Below are 21,030 nucleotides of genomic sequence, written 5' to 3' on the forward strand. Positions count from 1 at the left end.
TGTTGCTTTAAGTGACTAAATTTGTGATAATTTGTTCCAAAGGCAATAGAAAACTAATACACACATTAAAACTATTTTGCATAAGTACACTTATTCTGTTAATGAGGCTCTAGAGAAGCCTTATTACACGCTGGTAGGTAGGTAAATTGGTGTACCTCCAACAGAGGGTAACTTGACATAGTTTTTCAAAATTACAAATGCATGTAACTTTTCACCCAGCATCTCCAGTTTGTGGAATGTGTCCTACAGACATATTTGCATATGTGTCAAATGATGTTTCCAATGTTATTTATTTCAGAACTTTATAATAGAAGAATATTGGAAGTGATCAATAATTTGAAAATTGAGTACTCTATAGCTATGAAAAGAAATGAGGAATCGTTCTGTGTGCCACATGTTATGGAGATATAACAAATTTAAAAATGACACCATTAGAAGTAAAAAAAAAGCAGTACACATACTATAACATTTAATATGCTATCTTTTATGTAGATGGAAAGAATAGAAGAATCTGTTCTTTTATTATGTGCATAAAGGAACTCCGGAAGGATGCTCAAGAAAGTGGTTACCAATGGGCAATCAGAAAAGGACAGTTGCATGACAAAGATGGGAGGGAAAATTTTATTCAATTGGTTCATAGACTTTTTGCATTTTGAGGCATGCAAATATGTTACTGATTCGAAATATAATAAAAAAAGGAAAACAGAAATTGACAATCAATTTCACATTTGAGTAAACTTCTAACCTGAGAGCGACTGAGACAGGCAGAACAAAGAAACGTGAAGTCCACAGAGGCAGCACAAGGAACAAGAGGCAAATGCTTTAAAGCACCAATGTGCTCCGAGAGACCAGAGAAAACGCACATCTATGAGGTGGGTGCAGTATCTTCTTAAAAAGGAACAATCAGAGAACAAGGCATGAGCTTCTGGAAATGAAACAGCAGAACTAGAAATTCATTGTAAGGATGGAAAGGTATACTTGAGAAAACTCTCAAAGTTTGACAACAATGCTGAGAAGGAAAGTAGAAAAAAACAGGAAAATTAGAGACTACTCCGTGGAATTTCAACATTCAATCAACGAGAGTTCCAGAAAGAGAGAGAGAAAATAGAGGGAGGACATCAAAAGAGTCAAAGTGAATATCTATGGAGAATGGATGTGGCTGGAAAAAGAGAGAAGCAAGAGACAGTTATTCTTTCTCATAAGCTAGTTGAATTCATGTAAAAATTATGTGCATGTATTATTTTGATAAAAATAAACTATAAAGTTAAAAAAATGAAGAATAATTGAGCAAGGTCAGACACAACAGCTTGCAAAGTAACTTACAGAAATGATATTTTGCAAATATTGTAACAAGGGCTTGATAAGAGGATGGTGAACAAATAGCGCTTTTGGTGAAATTTTGTTTTTTAATACCAGTTTACCTGGCGCTAAATTTGTTTTGTTCAACAGTCAACAAAGTATGGTCTAGTGTCTAAGTCATTTGAATACATAAAATACATGCAAGTACTTCAAATAAATGCATTACGAATTCTAAACAAAGATCCACTGTCAGCAGACGTGTCAGTTTGGGATGAAGGGTTGCTGTGTCTGTACTCCAATGACAAAGACTGAAAGCAGAACCTAGAAGAAAAAGATGAACCGTGCCTGTCAAATATTCCACAAGAGAGAATAATCCTGATTCTGAGGTTATTCCAAACATGCCCAGCCTGGGTAGTGCGGGGGCAGGGAGGAAGACCAGGCTCTTTCTCAGGTGCTGCTGGAGTCATTTCAACGACAAAGCAGCTAGAAGCTCTAGGGTATTGATCTCATTGCCTTCCCGATGCATTTAGAGTTGCCTCTAAGTCAAATGGCTCACCTGGGAAATAAGGTCCAGTGAACCAGAATTGTGGAGATCAGTTGTATGGTTCTTTGGAGTGAGGAGACTCTGGGGAGTTGCCTATTTCTAAAGTTGAATCTCACCAAGGGAGAAAACATCATTAGAAACCCATTTGTTGTTGCAACAGCATGAAAGAACCCAAATGAGAGGAGGGAAAAGGAACTGGAAGGATGGCAGAATTCTTTTGCAGAAAGATTTATAACCTCCAAAATCTAATTTCAAGTCCTTTCACTATCTGGCTCTTCAAAATCAGGTCCCAACTTTTCAGAAGGAGCCTGATGTGGCCTGAAGTCGGGAGAATGACTTCTCAGTTCAGCTCATTATCCAATTAGTTTTGACCCCAGTTTTTAATGGATTTATCTGAGAAGTTTAGTGCCAACGTGACCAGCTCTCCTAAAGCCCATTTGGTAGAGATGAGGTGAGCCCGTGCCTTAAAAATATCATAGGTCAATGGCAGGAGACAATTAAATCAGTTCTTTATTTTTTCCTCTCAGACAGAAGTCCAATTAAGGTAAGACAATAATGTGGCTCTTAACAGGCTTTCAGTAATGGGAATATTACTGCCACGGCCTGGGTTCACATTCATAAATACTAATGAAGATCGCAAAAGCTACTAACAGCAACATGGCTCCAATTTACAACATTTTCCAGCCAGGCAATCACTGAGGTTTTGGTGAACTAATTTGATGAATTGGAATAAAGACATAAATGAAAAGACAGAAAATGGCATCTCCCTTGAAAGACCTTGTTGGAGGTCAAGAGGTAAAGAAATCAAAATCCTTTGGCTAGAGCAAACAATCATTTACAAACATCATGCAGCAGGGACATAGGAAATAGGAAATACTAAGAATGAATCCTTGGTATCAGTAATTAATTTCCCTACTGATTAGGAACAAAATTGCAGATGCATTTCTCATGGTTATTTATCAACAGAACCTAGCTGCTGGGGCAAAGCACCATCTAGATGTCTAAGGTGGTCAGTCTCACATAGGAGAAATGCTTAGTAAGTACCTGTAGTCCAGTGGAAGTGAGTGTTCGAGAAAAGCTATTGAAAGAACATGGGTTTTTTTGGGTATTATGACTTTTGAAAAGGACTCTCTTAAGTTCTCCTGAAAAGTTATTACGGCTAATGCTTCTAATGCTTTATTACATATTACCCTGGTTTCCCTATCTCTATTCTACATATTACTGCTGAAGTTTTCAGCCCTCAAGACAGCTCAGCAAGGACCAATGTACTCTTAGACTAAGAATGAAGAGTGGGGAGGGAAGGCACAATGAGTGAAAATTAGTGAGATGCCAGTCCCTTTCTCTCCCAATTCACAGATCAGGCTCACTATTAGCCTTTGCTTACTTGGTTTATTTCAGCTGGAAGTCTCATGGTAGCCACTGAATCTTTGGTTAGGGATCCTCTTTAGTGCGAGCTATGGCTATTACCCCATTGTTTTCTACCCCCCTCTCCACTCCCACCCTCCCTGTTACATAATCTGCTTTTCTCACAGACCCTATGATGAATGTTTAGACTTTCTAAAACTTTTAAATGGACTGTATATATAGAAAAATTGCAAGAATAAGTGAATTATCGCAATATGAACATACACATGTAATATCACGGCTGTTAAGAAATAGAGTATTACCGGTCCCCTTGTTCCTATTCCTTCTCCCCAAAGGGAGCCACCACCATACCTTTTAGTACAAGGAACTAGTTTTGCCTGATGTTAAACTTTATACTAATGTCATCATAAAGTATATATTGTTTTGTAACATTTTTTGCTCAAAGTTGAGTTTGGTGAGATTCAAGTAGTGGTGAGAAGCTACAGTATTTTATTATATGGATGTGCTACAATTTCTTTAGCCATGCTTCTGTGGAGGGGCATTTCTTTCTTTTCTTTTTTTTTTTCTTTTCATTGCATCTTTAGCTTATATAAATAATGCTGTGTCTTTACCTGGGTTGTCCCAGAAGCAAACCCCAAGACTAGATTTGAGTTCAAATAGCTGATGTGGGAGTTTGCAGGGGAGTAGAGAAGTCAGGTATAGACTGGACAAAATCTAACAGAGAGTGCATCGCTGAGTGCCAGTGGGTCTCGTTCTCACTGGGGTCCTTTGGGAAACAGCACGGATCGGGGGTAGGGACCCAGTATCCCAGCTTACTCCCTAGCTTGGGTGGGACAACTCTTGTTTGTCGTTGGTTGAGAGCTGCTCGGGGGGTGGTGGCTTCATGGCACTTTCGACCTGCTCTTGGCACAGGCAGAACATGCTCCCGTGACCAGAAAAGCTCCTGGCAGAGTCACAGATGCTTCTACCGAGAGGCCACTGGCATGTCTGAGAACAGTGAGTGCGAAGGTGATGTGGGCAGGTCACTGAGAGCATCTCCCACGGTTGCGATGACTGGTTCTGTACACACGGCATTTCTGTCATATGTATGTGGGAACAAGTGTATGTATGTACGTACATGTACACAGAAGTGAAGAATGTGGGGGTACGAAGTACATGTGTGTATGCGTATGCAGTGGTGACAAGCCTGTATGTATGGGTATGCATATGGTCGTGAAGTGTGTGTGTACAGGGCTTATCTGTAGGGCTATGGACACAGCAGTGAAGTGTGTGTGTGTAAAGGTGTGTACATGTACGAAGAAGCATAAAGTCCTGAGACAGCTCCAGGGGCTTCACCTCCCTGACGTCGCTGACTTTGGATTGGAGCCGTGCAGTGGAAGGGTAGTGACGTCCTGAACTCCGTGCCGTCAGGCTACCTACTCTCCCTGCGCGCTGACACAGTGGCCTGCATGCTTAGCTGTACGGGAATCGAGTACAGCAACATAGAGGAGTGGCTTCCCTCGAGCCTAAGCCCGTCTGGGCCAACGACAATGTGTCGTTCGTCTCTGTCCCCTCGTCACCTGCGGCCATGCTGGGCACATAGTAGGCCTTCACTGATTGTTTCCGAAACTGATGAGTACACTTATTAGACCAAAGAGCATCATCTTAGGAACTTAAAAGACACATCGAACTCTGAGCCATATCAGAGACCGATGAAATGCCGGTCTTAGGGAAATGGGCCTTTGCACATTTGTTTTGATGGTTTACTCTATCACTTTGCCACCAAGGTAAAAAACCATGGGTCTCAGCTGTAGGTTCCCAGTCAGGGGTGATTTTGCCCCCAGAAAATATTTGACAACATCTGGAGACATTTTTGGTTGTCAGGACTCAGGGCTGGTGTTGCTGCCGGCCCCAGTGAGTGGGCCTCACTGGGGGGTAAGGGGAGAGCTAACTAGTCTAGTGCACAGAACACATCCCCACCACCGATGTTATCCAGCCATAAATGTCAACGCTACCAAGATCGAGAAATCCTCATCAAGGGTAATACATGTTTGGATCTCTAGAGATTATTTGATAATTTTTATGGTGTTATGATACTGAGTTTCCTATTACCTGTTTTTTTTTCTCTCTGCAGACAGTTCCAATTATATGCTCCCTTCAATTCTCCTTCAAAGTCCTCTCCTTTCCACATACAATGATAGCTGTACTGAGCGTTATCCTCACCTCTACCACAGAACCCATTTCATACGGATCTCCATGGTTTTCCTTTCATGCCCTTTTGAAAAACTAGTCACCTCAGCTGGATGTCTCCTTGCTGTCAATCCCCTCCTAGGAGAGAAGCCAGCTCTTGCATGGAGCTGGGGTAGAGTCCCACACTCTTTTGGAGCAGACTCACAACATAGAGACTAGGTGTTAGTGGGGAGAACTAAGTAGGGTCTCTGTGGGACTTTTCTCCGATTTAATGGGCTGTCCCTAACACAAACCAAAGCACCCAAGAACGCTGGGACTTTGCAACCTTCACCAAAGGTTTTCAATTTGGAGAAAAGACCCTGTGAATTCTGAGGACAAATTTAATCTGTCCTCATGTTTTTTAATGTGACTACATCAAGTAGTAGAGCATAGATTTAAAAAAAAAAAAAAGAAGAAGAAGAAAACAGGGGGAAAAAAAAGGCTTTCCCCCCAAGTAGGATGGAAGTACATATCCATCCATGACTTTTAAAAAGAGAAGACCTATGTTCCCCATTGTTTTGCCCTGCATCACTCCTCCCCTGCAATGCCACAGATCAGATGCAGCAGAATTCAGTGCAATGTGATAGGGACAGAAGGTGAAAATGGCTGAGAAAATCCCATTCAGAGGAGTTCTAGAAAGTCAGCAGTACCAACTGAAAAAAAAAGCCCACTTGAAAAATGGGAGCAGAGCTAATATTCTGAAGAACATAGTCCTAGTAAGCATACTTAATAAAACCAACTTTCCATTTTTAAGCAAACAACATACTACTTTATACGAAAAACAGAATAGCAGAAATTTTATTCTTCAAGGATGAACTTTCCAAAGATAAGCCCAGCAGCTTAGCACAAGGTAACTGAAATTTTCTGTGGGGGAAGCAAATTAATTTTTCTTCTGCCTTATGCATGCACAGACATGCATGTGACTCTCTGTGTGGTATCATGTGAAGAGAATACAAGGGAAAGTAAGTGACTTCTCCCAGCATGCAGGTCTATTGTTGGCCTGTCATGTTTTTCCTAAGCTGCTGTAGCATTCATAGCCTGTCTTCTGTCTGCACAGAGAGGGGCTGCATTTTTGAACTACAAGATTTCAAGTGACCTTGTCAGGTCATCAAGCACATCCCTACATTGTTGAAAAAAATTCCAAACTCACATCTTCCTGAAAGCATTTCTGTTCCACTGGAAATAATTAAGGTGGCAAATTTGAAAATAGTAACTTAACATTTTTCTCTTCAATTTGTGCCATAATTTCTATTTTGAATTATTGTAAAAATAAGGATGCTAATGGTATCATAAATCTGGTTATTTTGTTCCTTCTGAGAAAATATTCCTAGAAAGTGATCATCCTCAGAAACCATTTTAGCTCTTACAAATCTCATTGCCATTCCTACACTTATGTTAAATTCATAAGGTAGATAAAATGGCTGATAGATAAACATATTCCTTTAAACAGAACAATTACATATATCAGATAAAAATCATAACATATATTTATAATATAACACAGATATATTTATAATATATATCTTAATATATTAATTATATATTACATATACTATATAATTGTTATGCTTAAGGGATATATTAGTATTTTATCACCAAATTGACTTTATCTATCATAAAATCATATATATACTTTTCTTGTTTATATTCTCACATTTCCTGTACGGTGTTTTTACTGAAAAACCAGGGGAGAGGGCATTGTTCACATCCAGGACTTCACCCAAAGTCATCCTTAAAATCACTGGAGACAATTAGGGTATTTTCCTGTCAGCATCCAAGCAGGTGTGCAACATGAAGTAGACAAAAGAACCTTGGGGGTCTTCTACTTCCTTTTTCTCTTCCTCTTTTTTTCCAGCATACCTTCTTGTTCCCAATACTTAAGCTTCCCATGTAGCCCTAAGTAAAACTAATTCCCATGGAAGTTCTAGATTCTATTGATGTTAAGCCTTTCAGGGATGTTCATATTGAAAGAGATTGTCAAAGGACAATGTGAAAGGCCACCATGGAGTAATTATGGATAATGGAATCTGCTCTCTCGGGGGAAAAGGAAGTTTGGCCAGAAGGTTTGTCCAGCTTTCCTAAAGGTAATACCATTTGGGGAAAGGGGAACACTTTTGTTCTTGGCTCATGTTTTAGCATCAGCCCTAAGAAAAGGGAATTTCTCCTCCTTAATTTCCATTCTTTCCCATAGTAGTTTTCTCCTCCACCAAGAGCAATGACAGTATCGCCATAATTAAAGGGACAGGCAGATGTTCTTCTACCTCCAGTAACCTACCGACAGAGGGGCCAACCTCACTGCCATGTTCATGCCCACCGCGCACGGCCAGTCTCCAGGCTGCACGGCGGGGGTGGCACTTGACTGGTGGTGCTGACCCTCTCCCGGCTCTCTGTGCCACCTGGGACAGGCTGGGAGGAAGACTTGCCATTTGCTACTCATACAAATGGATATTTGGGTTAGGAGGCTTGGAATCTGCTCTAAGGATCCAGCCACTTGGACAGGGCTTGTAGGAAACCAGAGCCTTTTTGCCCTCTGGCTTTTGCCCTGTATTCCAGCCATAATATCAGAAAAGTCTTCTATGAAGGAGGATAGAGGGAGGGGAGATCAGGTACTTGCTTAGTTATTAACAAAAACTGAAACTAGTTTCCTCTTAGCGATCCATCGTTATGTGTTTAGAGCCCAGAAGAAGAAAAGGAGAAAGTAGGATTTGGCACTAAATCCCATCCTAAAGCCCTGAACTACCCGCACCCCTCCTACCACCACAATGCTAACCACCTGCTTTCTCTATTAGTTCTAACTTATAATATGTCTTAAAGAAAAGGGCAGAGAGCAGTAAAGAAGGAAAGGAAAATGAATCTCAGTCAAAAAATAATCTAATGGCAGCATTCAAATATCAAACGTTTGTTTTCTTTCAAACTGGAGTTACAGGGCGTATGTACCAGAGCTGGGGGAGAAAAGGCAGGAGCAGAGCAGAAAAAGAGAGAGAGAGATAAAGAGGGAACTGAGAGGATGGGAAGGGTGATGTGATGTGAGTTCTGGCTGATCCATCTTCGCCCTGAAACTGGATAATGACCATTGCTTTCATCCCAATTCTTGTTCTCATGACCGTATGCACAATATGAACAACCAACCACCCCAGGGATGTCTGGCGTATACGGAGAGCTGTATCAGAGGAGGCCATTAGTATTCCTGCAGACTGTTGTGATGTGCTCCTAGCTGATTTTCTGTACCCAGTCTCTCCCCTTTGTTTTTCTGGTTCATCTTAAACTGTCTTTAAGGCGCCACAACCCCAGTATCCCATCACCCCATTGCATGAGGGCCTAAGTGGCTTTCCGGTTGCATCTAGGAAAACTGACTGAATTTTTTGTTTGTTTGTTCTTTTTAGGATAAAAATAAATGTTCAAAGAAAAAAAGTTCTGGATTAAAAAAGTAAAAGTAATTTTAATTAAAATTAAATTATTTAAATTATTCATTTAAATTAATCTAAAAAATTAATTAAAATTAAAATTAATTTAAAAATTAAAAAAATAAACTGGATTAACAAAGTTAAACAGGTTTCATTCCTGAATGTAATGTTTAGGTCTTTGAGCATCTAATCTGTGAGTCTGCTTTGAAAGTCATCCGGAAATTGATAGGATGTGTAGCCTTTCCCTAAGTTTTGGGCTACCGAATTTTATTTTAATGTGTTCACTTTACTAAGGGAGCCTATCATCTTGTGCACCAGTGAGTCTTGGAACCACACCCCACAGAATCAAGCATGGCCATGAATTCCTGGGTCCTGCACTGTCACCCTACCCCCTATCCCTCTTGTGCTGTCCCTTCAGGATCCACAAGGAAACCTCATTGCCCGCTTCCTCTTTGCCCATATGCGCCCTGCACTTTTCCACCTGCAGAGCTTCACTCAAATCATTCCCTGTGCTTCCTATGCTTTTTCTTCCCTGGAATGCCCTGGAATGCCTTGCATCTCCCGGCCGAAAGCATCATTCCTCTCTGTCATCCGGTGTATCACGCTCCTTTTCCTTGGCGCTCACCACCTGTCTCTCACATTATAATTATTTTTTTCCTGTGTCTCACTTCCATTTTTCTATTTTATTATCACTAAGTCGTGAGCCCCTCAAACGCAGAAGCCAACTTCACTGCCTTTCACATAGGAATGGTAAGCTGACACCCATAGGCTAAGTCCAGCCTGAGAAATGTGCCTTACTTGTCCTCCGATGATTTCCAAAGTATCTGAATTAGTGTCTTTTCTTAAGACATTGAGATAAAAAATTTAGATTTATTTCTTGAAACACAGGCAGACGTGGTGACCCTGGGCCTTTGTGGAGCAAGAGATGTGGCTGACAGGAATTCCAAGCTGTCTGCTTGCTCCCGGCGCTGACCAGCCCGCTGATGATGTACTTGTCTTTCCGCCCCAGCGACCGTGGCTAATACAGAATAAGTTCTTGAAAAACAGGTGTTTTAAGCCAAGTGTAATTACCTCACAAATCTCAAGGGACAGGGGGGAGAAAATCCCACTAGTTAGAAAAAAAATTAGATTTTTGAATTTGATTTTCTTTTCAAAATGAGCAGGGGAGAATGAATTAAGGAGGCGTGCTAATGGAAAATGCAAATACACAAGAGTTGCTTGGCCATAAGTGAACGCTCTTTCTGGGGTCCCAGAGCCCATGTGTACAGCCCCAGCAGAGTATGCTTCACCCTCGCTAAGCTGCTTCCTTGCTCCGCCGGAGAGCTTCATCCGGGCTGGGCTGTGCCATGCATCACTTTTCCCCGCAGTCTAACTGACTGCTTGTGTTGGAATCTGTCTCATCACTTACTGGTCAAGTCACTGGGGTGTGTTTTGGCAACCCGTAGGATTCCTGGGAGCACTAAGTGGAGAGTGCTTCGCCCAGTGTCCAGCACACAGAGAGTGCCCCATGACTCCTGGCTTGATTAAGAGAGAGAGCCCTCTGGTAGGCAGTCGATAAGTGTTTGTTGAATGAATACATGAGCAAGTGCACCAGTGTGCACCATTGTGTAGCCACTGTGTGGTCAGCCAGCTGGCTTTTAGCCTCCGTTAAATGGCTTAGGTCTGTTGTTCAAAGAATTATCATCGGAACCTCAGTACATACACCCATGTAGAAAGCTAGAGGTAGTGAAGAAATGTCGGACTTTGTCTGTAGGACGTAACGTTGGCTATGCAAATGAGGAAGAAAGAACCCCTGACTTTGTCCCTCTGCACAATTAGGGATGTTTTTGCTGGAGGGCAGGCACTGGGGGATGTTGAGGGGGCAAGATACTGGAAGGCCAGAAGTGTTTGCTTTGGAGAATCTGTTCTGGTCCGTAGAAGCAAGGGCCTGCTTTCCTTCCTGGTTCTTTTCTCTCAGAGTACCTATACAATTTTTGATGATGGGGATTTTGTCTTACTAATTGTTATCACCTTAGTACCTAGCACTTACCAAATGTGTGCTGGGGCGATGGATAAAGGAATCAGAAAAAGAATGACTAATATAAAGCAGAAAGCAAGGAACCTCCCCAAACATCAGCTGATACAGATAAACACGTAAGGCAATAGTATTTTATTGCACGGTGCAGTGGGTATGTTCTTGCCACTCTGAAGGGCCCTGATATATTTGGGGCTAATTCTTCAAGGCTTTCGTGTGAAAACTGAAAATTGACTATCTGCTTGTGGAAGGTACTCAAACGCATACTACCTGCTGACTTTCCTTGGGAAAACCCAATTTGAGGTATTCTTTCCCGTTATCTATTTTAAAATAATGACTTTGAAACAAGGTAACACCTTCTCACCTCTCGGTGCGAGCCGGGAGGCGGAGATCCTGCTGGAAGCCGGAGCGGCCGGTCCTGCTGCGCGCCCAGGTCTGTTCTTGGCCGCCGGGACGAGCCCCGCTCACAGCTCCCTCTCGGCAAAATCGCCACACGCTCGAGTTTTAACCTCTCAGCCTTCTTATCCACAACAGTCACGCCCTTTCCCTTTGTTATGAGCCAGGCTCCTTCTCCGCATCAAAACTTACCCACAGAAAGGGGTGTGAGTATTGGGTATGGAGACCGGGGTATAAATTTAAATCACCGTGAGAATCTGCTCAGGGGTTTATTAACTCTGCAATCATATTGTGGAAAACTGAAGCTTTGTTCTGGTTCATGGACTTGAATACGGCCCTCTGGGACCAGATAATTGTTGGAAGGGTGAGAAGAATGCATTCAAGGGCGGCAGAGAAGCATTGTCATCTCCAGGGTCACCTGGAATTGGGCCGAGATCATCCTTACATCTCCACCTTCTATTCCCATTTTGTTTGGATTTCAGGGTACGTTCTGTGGATGGAGTGTGGAATGGGCAGGTTTTTCTTTCTTTCCTTTCTTTCGGCCTTTGTTTTGTTTTTGACTGTTTTCATGGTAGCGAGAGCTTTCCGCTTCAGAACTAATGACAGACAACTCTGGAAGGAGGCGGAGACGGAGTGTGATTCGGGCATTCACGGGTTAGAACATTATACATGTTGGGTCAAAGGCCTCTGAGGAACTGCACCGCTGAAATCGCGCTTTGGAGGCGAGTGCGTTCCTCGTTGCTGATCATAGCCTAGCGCTGTGGCCGCGCCCCTGGGCCTGCTGGGCAGCGCGGCAGGAGCTTCGGCTCAGCCTCTCCAGCCCTGATTGTTGCCGCCACAATGCTCAGTGTTCCATACTTTCTTCAAATGGTAGCAAAATTGTCCCTGGAGCATTTCTTTTGTTGGCTCTAGCGTGTGCGATTATCCTTCTTGAATATGCTATGTGGTAACTCATTTGAAACACAATCAATAACACTTTTAAGGTAGCAATTGGAATGAGTATAAAGCCCTTTTTTCAAAGCTTCTCTTGATAATGTATGATTAGAGAAGGAAGAAATTTGCAAAAACTTTGTTGCAAGAATAAAGAGGAAAAGTGAAAAACTGATTTTTCCCCCCTTAGAGTTGCTGCTTCCCACACATGCATAAAGACATACAAACAATGACAGCTATTACTTTCTTTTTTATTTTCATCCTATGAATTCAGGAACTGGCACAGGCATCTCTGGCTGTGATAATTGCCGTGTAAAGTGAACTGTTCTTTCTAGTGGAGGAGTTAGAGCTGTGGGAGCGGGCTCCGCAGGGATCCATTTCAGGATCGGACACGTCTTACAGCAAGGAGGTCCGGGACAGGTGCTTCGGGTCCCCGTGTGATGGCGGGGGGGTGGGGTGGGGGGTGGGGGACTTTGCCCAGGCTTCTTTGCCCAGTGCCCATCAGAGATCTGATCAATGAGATAGGGATTCGGTGGCCGGAAGAGAAGCTTTCAGTTCACAGTGTACGTCTGCCTGCCTAGGAAGTTGACCCACATTATACAGCACTGCTGGATCAGAACTTCCTCTTTTATTGCTAATCGTAGTAATTAGTTTCTGGACTTCTAGGTGCTGCTGGGAAGTGACTAAGGCTGCAGGCATCTGCTGGGTATTGAGCCATTTGGCATGTATGCACCTTCTTTTGCTGAATAATAAATACCCTTGCTCTACTCTACTGGATACCTTCTCAACTTATAATCATATAAGGAAGGAATCCAAACTATACTTACGATTACTGCTGCACACAAATCTATTTGAGTAGTGCTTTGTATCCAGCTTTGTGCTTTACATATATCAACTCATTTAATTTAACCTGATAAAGTGGGTCCTCAGTGATGTTTGGCAGATGTGGGGACAGAGGTTGCCGTCATGCAACTACTAAGTGAAAAGTCTCTGAAGCAAAGCCAGGTGTGCATGAGTCCAGCGCTTGTGTTTCTAACTATGACCGATCCTATCCTACTCTGAGTCCTGGACTCCCAGTCTGATTTACGTATCTGTTCATGGTGCTTCCATAAGCACTGAGTGTATCTGCCATGGTCAGTAAGAGGCACATAATAAGCATTTCAGGGATTGCTCCCCGAATGAATGATGAGGAATGACACCCGGGGCTGGTCTTCGAGGCTAAATAAATGAACACGTTCACAGTATGATTTGAGGATTTCTATAAATGGGTCATTTGAGGAAGAATTCTTTTTTTTTTTTTTTTTTTTTGCTGTCTCCATAGAAAGCAGTGATCCAGACTGGAAGGAATGCCCTGGTCAGCAATAGAGATAACGCCCTAAGGAGACAGGCCTAGGGGACGTGTATGGGAATGACGTGTATGGTCTACTTCAGCACATCCAAACTCCCTGTCTGGTTCTAGGCCGTATATCAGATAGTTCCTTTTGTGGTATCAGTGTCTTGGATAAATTGAGTGTTATTGATGTGAGCATCTCATTTATTGATAACTTTTGAGACCATGTTTGTGAGTTCTAATTGTGATTAATTTAAAAATTGCCATCTTTTTAATTAGGGTGAAGGAAGAGGTTGAGAAACTTTAGAAGACCTCAGATTCTCTTCATATTCCCAGATTCAGACATATGAATTCTCTTACTTTCAATAGCAGCTCCACGAGGTGAGTTCTCTTACTATTCCATTTTCTAAAGCAGCTCAGAAAGTCTGTGTTGTACTTCCAGAGATTTTTCAGCCTGGGAAATGATTTCCCAGACCTTAGCTGAGAAACATCCTCTGCACCACAATTCCTTCTCCACAATGCAGCAGGAACAGTCTTCCTAAAATCACATTTGCTAGGTCTAAACCTTTCAGGGCTTTTGCCTTCATGAAAAATAGTTCAAACACTTTAGCTGGAGACGTGATGCTTTTGATAATGTGATTCTTTTACCTCCCTAACACATGCTTAACTACTACTCTCTTGTACCCCTTCCCTCTCCCCAACACTTGTCCCCACCACTCCTTTCCCCAGACCATCCTGTTAAGCTCTATGCTCCATGAGTACCGAACAATTTTCCATTCCCTGAAAGTTCCATCGTGTTTGCCTATGTTCCTTTGCATCTGTCATACCCTTTGCCAGGGTCCCTCTTTACTAATTCTTATTTATGGCTCAAGGCATGTATAATGTTTAGTTGACCTCCTAAAATTAGGATAAGTGACACTCCTTTGTATCCTTTTGGTATTTGATTCTAACCTCAACTCATTCATTTATCTAGCAGGTAGGCTAAAAGCATCAACAACATGCCCATGATCCTTGTCTCCATGGAGGTTATTCTAGTGGGCTACAAACAAACAAATAAAGTAACTTCAAATAGTGCTAAGTGCCGTGACGAAAACTAAAAGAAAGTAATGGTATAGAGAACCATGAGTCATGGCGTTTGGGAAGATTCTTCAGATAGAGTGACCGAGGCAGCCTTTTTTAAGAAAGTACTATTTCAGCGGAGCTTTAAGATAAGAAGGAGCCAGGCTTCTAAGGCTCTGGAGGAAAAATATTCTACACTGAAGGAGCAGAATAGAGAGTATCTAAGGAATGTGCTTGGGAGTGATTGATGGACAGAGAGAGAGTCAGTACACTTCATGCCTAGAGAATAAGGGAAAAGTGGTGCAAGATATAAAGTTGGAGCAGGCAAGTAGGGGACCGGATCCGAGGAGGGTCACAGGGACTCTGGTAATGTGTTTAGATTTTATTCTGTCATCAATGAAAAGTGTTCAGAGAATATTATGATTAGATTTATACTTTTAACAGCTCACTCTGATGACTATGTGGAAAAGGAACTCCAAAGGCCTAAGAATGAAGACAAGGAAAACCATTAATTTGGTGTTTCAGGGAAAGAAGCAAGAGATGAAGATGAATGGCTTGGAAGAGGAGTACAGATGGTAAGAAGTGGTCAGTTAAGATTTATCTTTTTTTTTTTTAAGATTTTATTTATTTATTTGACAGAGAGATAGCGAGAGCAGGAACACAAGCAGGGGGAGTGGGAGAGGGAGAAGCAGGCTTCCTGCTGAGGAGGGAGCCCGACGTGGGACTGGATCCCAGGACCCTGGGATCATGACCTGAGCTGAAGGCAGACGCTTAACAACTGAGCCACCCAGGTGCCCAAGATTTATCTTTTGAAGTAGTGCTCATGCACTGAACATTGGGAATGAGAAAAAGAGAACCCATCTTTGATCGGCTCTAGATTTGTATTTAATGGATGGATAATGGTGCCATTAACTGAGAACAATAGGTAGAGGAACAGGTGTGTGTTTTCTGGGGATCAGGGAGAGAGAGGAGAAGTGAAAATAAAGAGCTTTGAAATGGATAGGTGAAACTTGAGATTATTTTAGATATCCAAGATGAGATGTCAATGAAGTCATTAAATATATAAATCTAGATACCAGCAGAAAGATCAGGAATGGAGAAAAGACATTTGTGAATCACCATTACATGGCTGATGTTTCATATTAGGGACTTGATCAGATGACTACAAAGAGAAGATCGATAGGATGGGGCCCCAGGGGTACCCCAGCATTTAGAGTTTGGACACAGGAGCCGGAGAAGAAAGCATAACAAGGAACCTGAGAAAGAAGGGCCGGTGAGCAAGGAGAAAGAGGGTATAGGATCATGGAAGTCATAGAATAGTGTTGTGAATGGGAATAGAAGTCATAGAAGCCTAAAGAGGAATGGATAACAAAGTGAATGGTCCATTGTGTCCAAAGTGGATTTGCTTTGTCACACTGCATTATAATCACCTCTTTATTCCTTTGTATTCTCCAAGAGATTCTAAGTACCTAAAGGTAGAGATTGACACCGTTCTTGCCGCGGCGTGTAGGCCCAGGACCTAACACATAGTAGGTGCTTCATAAGTATGTTCTGAATGGATAAATGAATACCAAAGCCTAACAGGGTAACAGCTGAACTCTGACGAGGCTTAGCAAATCCAGGAAATATCTGCTGTTCCTTGCACTGACCTCCAGCCTAAGGCATATTTAAAATTTTCTGTAATAGTTAACATAGAAAGTGACTGGAAACAGGACCCAAACAGTATATTGAATAATATTCATTAAAAAATGATGGACAGCATGACAGAGTACACTATCCAGGAGGGAGCCGAGAAGAATGAGCTATATTTTGAGTTAATTTTATATTCATAAATAAGATTGGAATCGTAGCTCTGCTTTGATTCACCTCATTGAAAGTGAAAGGGGAGAACAGAATATTTCCCCACAGGAAATCTAAAATGGAATATAGCATAGATGGTAATGGCCTTATTGCTTCACTTTCAATAATGTATCATTTTATAATTTAATAACAATCCTAGGGAGATACATTAGAAGGGACACATAAAGCATTTAGGGTTCCTTGGAGAAAGCTATTCATAATTTTGAAATTATTGTGATAATTGTTGGATAATGAGGAAGCTTAGAACCATATCTTATCTACAGCTTGACGAGCTTCATTTCCTCTGAGCTCTACCTATGTTCTTAAATTGGAGAAAAGAAGATTTTTTTTCTTTGTTTTAGTGTTCTTAGAACACCTGTTTTTCCCTCTGAGAATTTCTTCATCCTGTTTCTAAATATTGGAATAATTCAGGATTCTGTTCTGTGTCTTTTTCACTTTCTCTCTACATCTTTTCCCTAAGTGATTTTTACCTTTTTGTGTCAGTTTAAATATGCCAACGATTCCCAGATTTATCTTTAATTAGGAAAAGGGCTCTGAAAAACAGACGATCGAATCCTACCGCTTCCCAGGCTGTATATTCTTGAAAGTAAGAAGAGATGTCTGTTTTATCCATCAGTGTGTCAAAAAGCATTTGACACTTGGTAAGCTTCAGGAAAATTTGTCGAAAAGCCATAGTAAGGATGTGATGGGGCAGCATACTGGTCTTGGTTTGCCCAGTTAATTACTGGTAGCTTCTACTTTTGCTAGAATACCCACCCACCAAATCCAGCTTCTCGAAGAGCCATCCACCAAATCTAGCTTCTCGAATACCCATCCGCCAAATCCAGCTTCTCGTTCAGTGCTCAATTCAAATGCTGCCTTCTGCATAAAACGGTGTATCTTCTCAGCTAGACCCGACTTAGCTTCCTTCTAGACCCTCCTGAAACTTTACCGGACCTTTTATTTTTAAGTTGAGGTCTAACTGACATAACATTATACTAGTTCCAGGTGTACAGTGTCATGATTCCATATTTGGATGATCACCACAGGAAATCCAGTTAGCACCGTATCTGACCTTTCTTCTGGTACTTAGCCATGGATGAATTAATGCATGAATAAAAAAATGGAATCATGTCTACGTTGAATATATTTGTGATGCAAACCTGAGTCTTTCTCCTCCCTGCCCCCATCTGGGATCTTTACACTACACTGGATCATTTCAACCTTTTCCTTTTGTTCTTCTCTAACGTGAGTCGGCAGGTGGTACAGACTTAAAGGGGGTTTCTGTTTGTGAGGAGACTTGACTACCTATGACTAGAGAGACATTTTATCCTGATTCGCCCAGAACAATCTTGGTCTATGCTGTGTTGTTCTGATGTAATTATTTATAGTGCTCGCTTTGAGCACCCTGAGCAGCGCCCATGGTGAACGATAAGTTGATGTTCAACTTATAAAGGCGTAGGAAAGTGCAGCCCTTGACAAATTTCAAAGTACTTTGCATTTCAGGAAAAAAAGAGAGAGAGAGAGAGGGAATAATAATATGGAATTGTGTAATACTTTCCCCAGAATCTTCATTTGCCTATGATGGTGGAAACGAAACTTGGCTGTCCTTATTTCCTTTTACATCGGGGTTGAGGGGGGAGCTGTTTATTTTCTTGGGATCGAGTTTGCTTACTCTAAACTGTAATCTTACCCTTGGATGGGGAACATAGCTCAAAATCAAACAGAACAACCGAAGGTTATCTCTATCGGGTGTTAAAGAAGTCATCACAGGAAGCCATTGGCATTTGGAGACAGCTTAGAGATGTCACACAGCTGAGTTCCCATATCCATCTCAGCTCCCTAATTGGTTTTGTCCTCATGAGATTTCTAAAGTATTTTCCTAATATGAGGGCCAGCTCCTAAAAGTATATACATGTTCTGTCCAGCAGATGGTGTGTTTGCAGCAAATTGCTCTTTTCTTCATCCTCCCCCGCCCCCACCCCTGAGAACTTAACCCCCAGGTTTCTGCCAGAACCTGCCATATTCAGGGTGACATATGATGCTGTTAAAATAAAATATAAAGGTTAGAGGAAGATCAGTAATAAGTCCTAAATTGAACATAGATTTCAAAAAAACCACCTCGGAAAGAGTCTAGAAATTAATAGTCCATAATATGATGAAAAACCCCAGCTGACATCAAAGGAACCTCTTGCCTTCTTTTTAAAGAATTCTGTTTAATGCATAATTCACTGAGCCCATGAAACATTCTGGGAAACTTTTGGATGGATATCAGCCTTTTAATTCAAAATTATGCACTCTGGGAAATGGCTGGCGCTGAAGGTGGCAAGCCTACTAGGTAATTTACACCAGCAATCAAATTGCAATTACAAAGGAGATTAAAACGTGACTTTAAACAGCCTAACTCCGCACTCAGGGCTAGTATCTGTTTGGTAAACATTGCAAGGGAGCCTGTAATTAAAAATTCTGACCCTCTTCAAGCTTTCTTTAGGGTGCCACCATGAAATCTGAAGGGAAAGGGGAGAAATGAAAATTTCATTTTAAGCAGTCTTGGGAGGGTGGCTTACATCTTCCAGAGGGTGCATTTCTTCGGATAATGTCTCTCCCATCCGCTACTAGTTGTTTTTTGAAGTTGATGTTACCCCTGTTTTTTAAAAATAACTTGAAAGTTTTTCAAATCTAGAGACTGAGTATAGAGGGGGTGAGAACATTCAGAGGGCAACAATGACACAGCCATATAATTTGAAGTGCTGACTCCAAGGCATGGGCTTTATAAAAAATGGTGTCATCTGTAAATGTCTTTTGATTATGCTTATATGGTTTATAGTCTATTTTCCCCTAAGGAGCTTTAAAAAGCCATCTGGTCTGGATGTGTGGGGAAGTCCAAGGTGGAGGGCCAGGCAAAATGATGTAGTTCGGAAGATGATCTTAGGCTTTCTTCTCCCTCCCAGTTGCCTATTCCTGCAGACCCCATCTCCAAGCGCATTTCTTTAGGATCTTGCCCTCAGCCGTGCGCATGCTCATCCAGGGTTCTAGCTGAGAAAATGTCACGTCTCTAGGAAGGTCGTGAATTGGCGAGGCATTTTCCTCCTTAGAGGGATGAAGTTAACACGGTGGGATGGCTGGGCACTAGGACGTGTCCATATACATCTTACCTGACATCTGAAACTCTAACAGGGACCAAGGTGTGTCCTGTTCACCAACAACACATCTGTGTGGCATTATACATTTTCAGGCTTAACTGATGCTTTGCTAATATCTTTGATTTCAACCAAGCCAACATGCTACATGGACCCCAAACGAATGGTCACTCCAATGTTAACAATGTTTTAAAAATGAGGTTGATTAGAATTCAATTAGTGTTATCTGAACCCTGAGGTGAGTAACTGATTAAATGAATAGGATATATAGGCCTCATTTTAAAGACATTTAACTCTGCTTCCTTGTAGGAACTTGACTCTAAGGAGATTGAAAGATTAAGATATTTTGGATGATGCCCAAGATGTCTCATATCTAAGGGCCCATGAAGCTGGAAAAGCGTTCAGAGACTCTCAGAAACATAATTAATTACCGAGTTAGGCCCTTAGAGACAGGAACTGCTTCAAGCCCGATATGGACCTTTTATCTAGTTAATTAGCTTTATGGGGAGAGTTTGCACATTTAGCAGATGAGTATAGATTTTATTACTTGAAACAAAATACAATTTATTTTTATGTTGTACTTTTAAATTAGGGGGAAAAGAGGAAAATAATCTTGGAACTCTGAAACAACTTAAGAAGTTCTGATAATAATGGGGCTCACTATGATTAGGCTTCATACTCTCAATCAAATCGTATCTCCAAAGGAAAAAAACTTTAAGTATAACGTCCTCTAAGTAGACCAATTTATTCAAGATAAGGGGTTTTGATGTTACTCAGTTTAGTTGTTCATTATGTAGAGCAAACTGGTTCTCTATATATGAATGAGCGAGGCTCCAAAAAGGTGTTCATAAATCCCTTTGGTCCTAAATCCGAAGTGACCAAGGGAAGTTTATACACAATCCCATCATTTTCACTAAACATATGACGTGGTAAAATGGACATATTATTCTCTTTCCAAGTGGATCAGTTTTTACATATGAAAAATATGCAGGGAGGCAATTGCCCTTGAGATGTCCTACAAATGCTGTGAGGGATCTCTCAGCAGCTATATTCCCCTTTACAACTGTGAGGCCCACTGTGATTCTGTTTAGAATTCAAACAGGCTTTAAAACCCCTGAGTCATCTGTGGTTGGGAACAAAAGTTCCAACATTAACGCTTTCAAGGTGAGTCAATTTCAAGTTCTTGATTGTAATTCTAACAGAGTTTGGAATTAACACAAAGCGGACAGGCATCAGAGGTAAATACCAATTCTGCGGCCACCCACTCCAACGTTGACCATCTTTTCTCAGTTGCTTTTTGTTCACCTGATGCACAAATGTATCAGCACGAGTGCATAAGCTTGTGCCGAGTTTTGAGTCACACTCTGTCACTGAGAATCCGTGGGACTCTCCCAAGCTTAACCTCATGTGTGCATTGCAAAGTTGGTCACTTTTCTACACTGAAAAAAATTATTTCAGCCTCTTTTCTTTTATAATCAAATATATCTTCTTATTAGGCCTTG

At 41.5% G+C, this 21,030-nt stretch overlaps 1 protein-coding gene across 1 annotated transcript in view; it reads right to left on the bottom strand.

Moving 5' to 3' along the window:
- Positions 1-21,030, bottom strand: part of GRM3 (glutamate metabotropic receptor 3) — a 226,606-nt gene that overhangs the window by 31,471 nt on the left and 174,105 nt on the right. The gene's annotated exons all lie outside the window — the stretch shown is intronic.

The sequence above is a fragment of the Phoca vitulina genome, unplaced genomic scaffold, assembly GCF_004348235.1.
Source record: "Phoca vitulina isolate PV1807 unplaced genomic scaffold, GSC_HSeal_1.0 scaffold4, whole genome shotgun sequence".
NCBI lineage: Eukaryota > Metazoa > Chordata > Mammalia > Carnivora > Phocidae > Phoca > Phoca vitulina.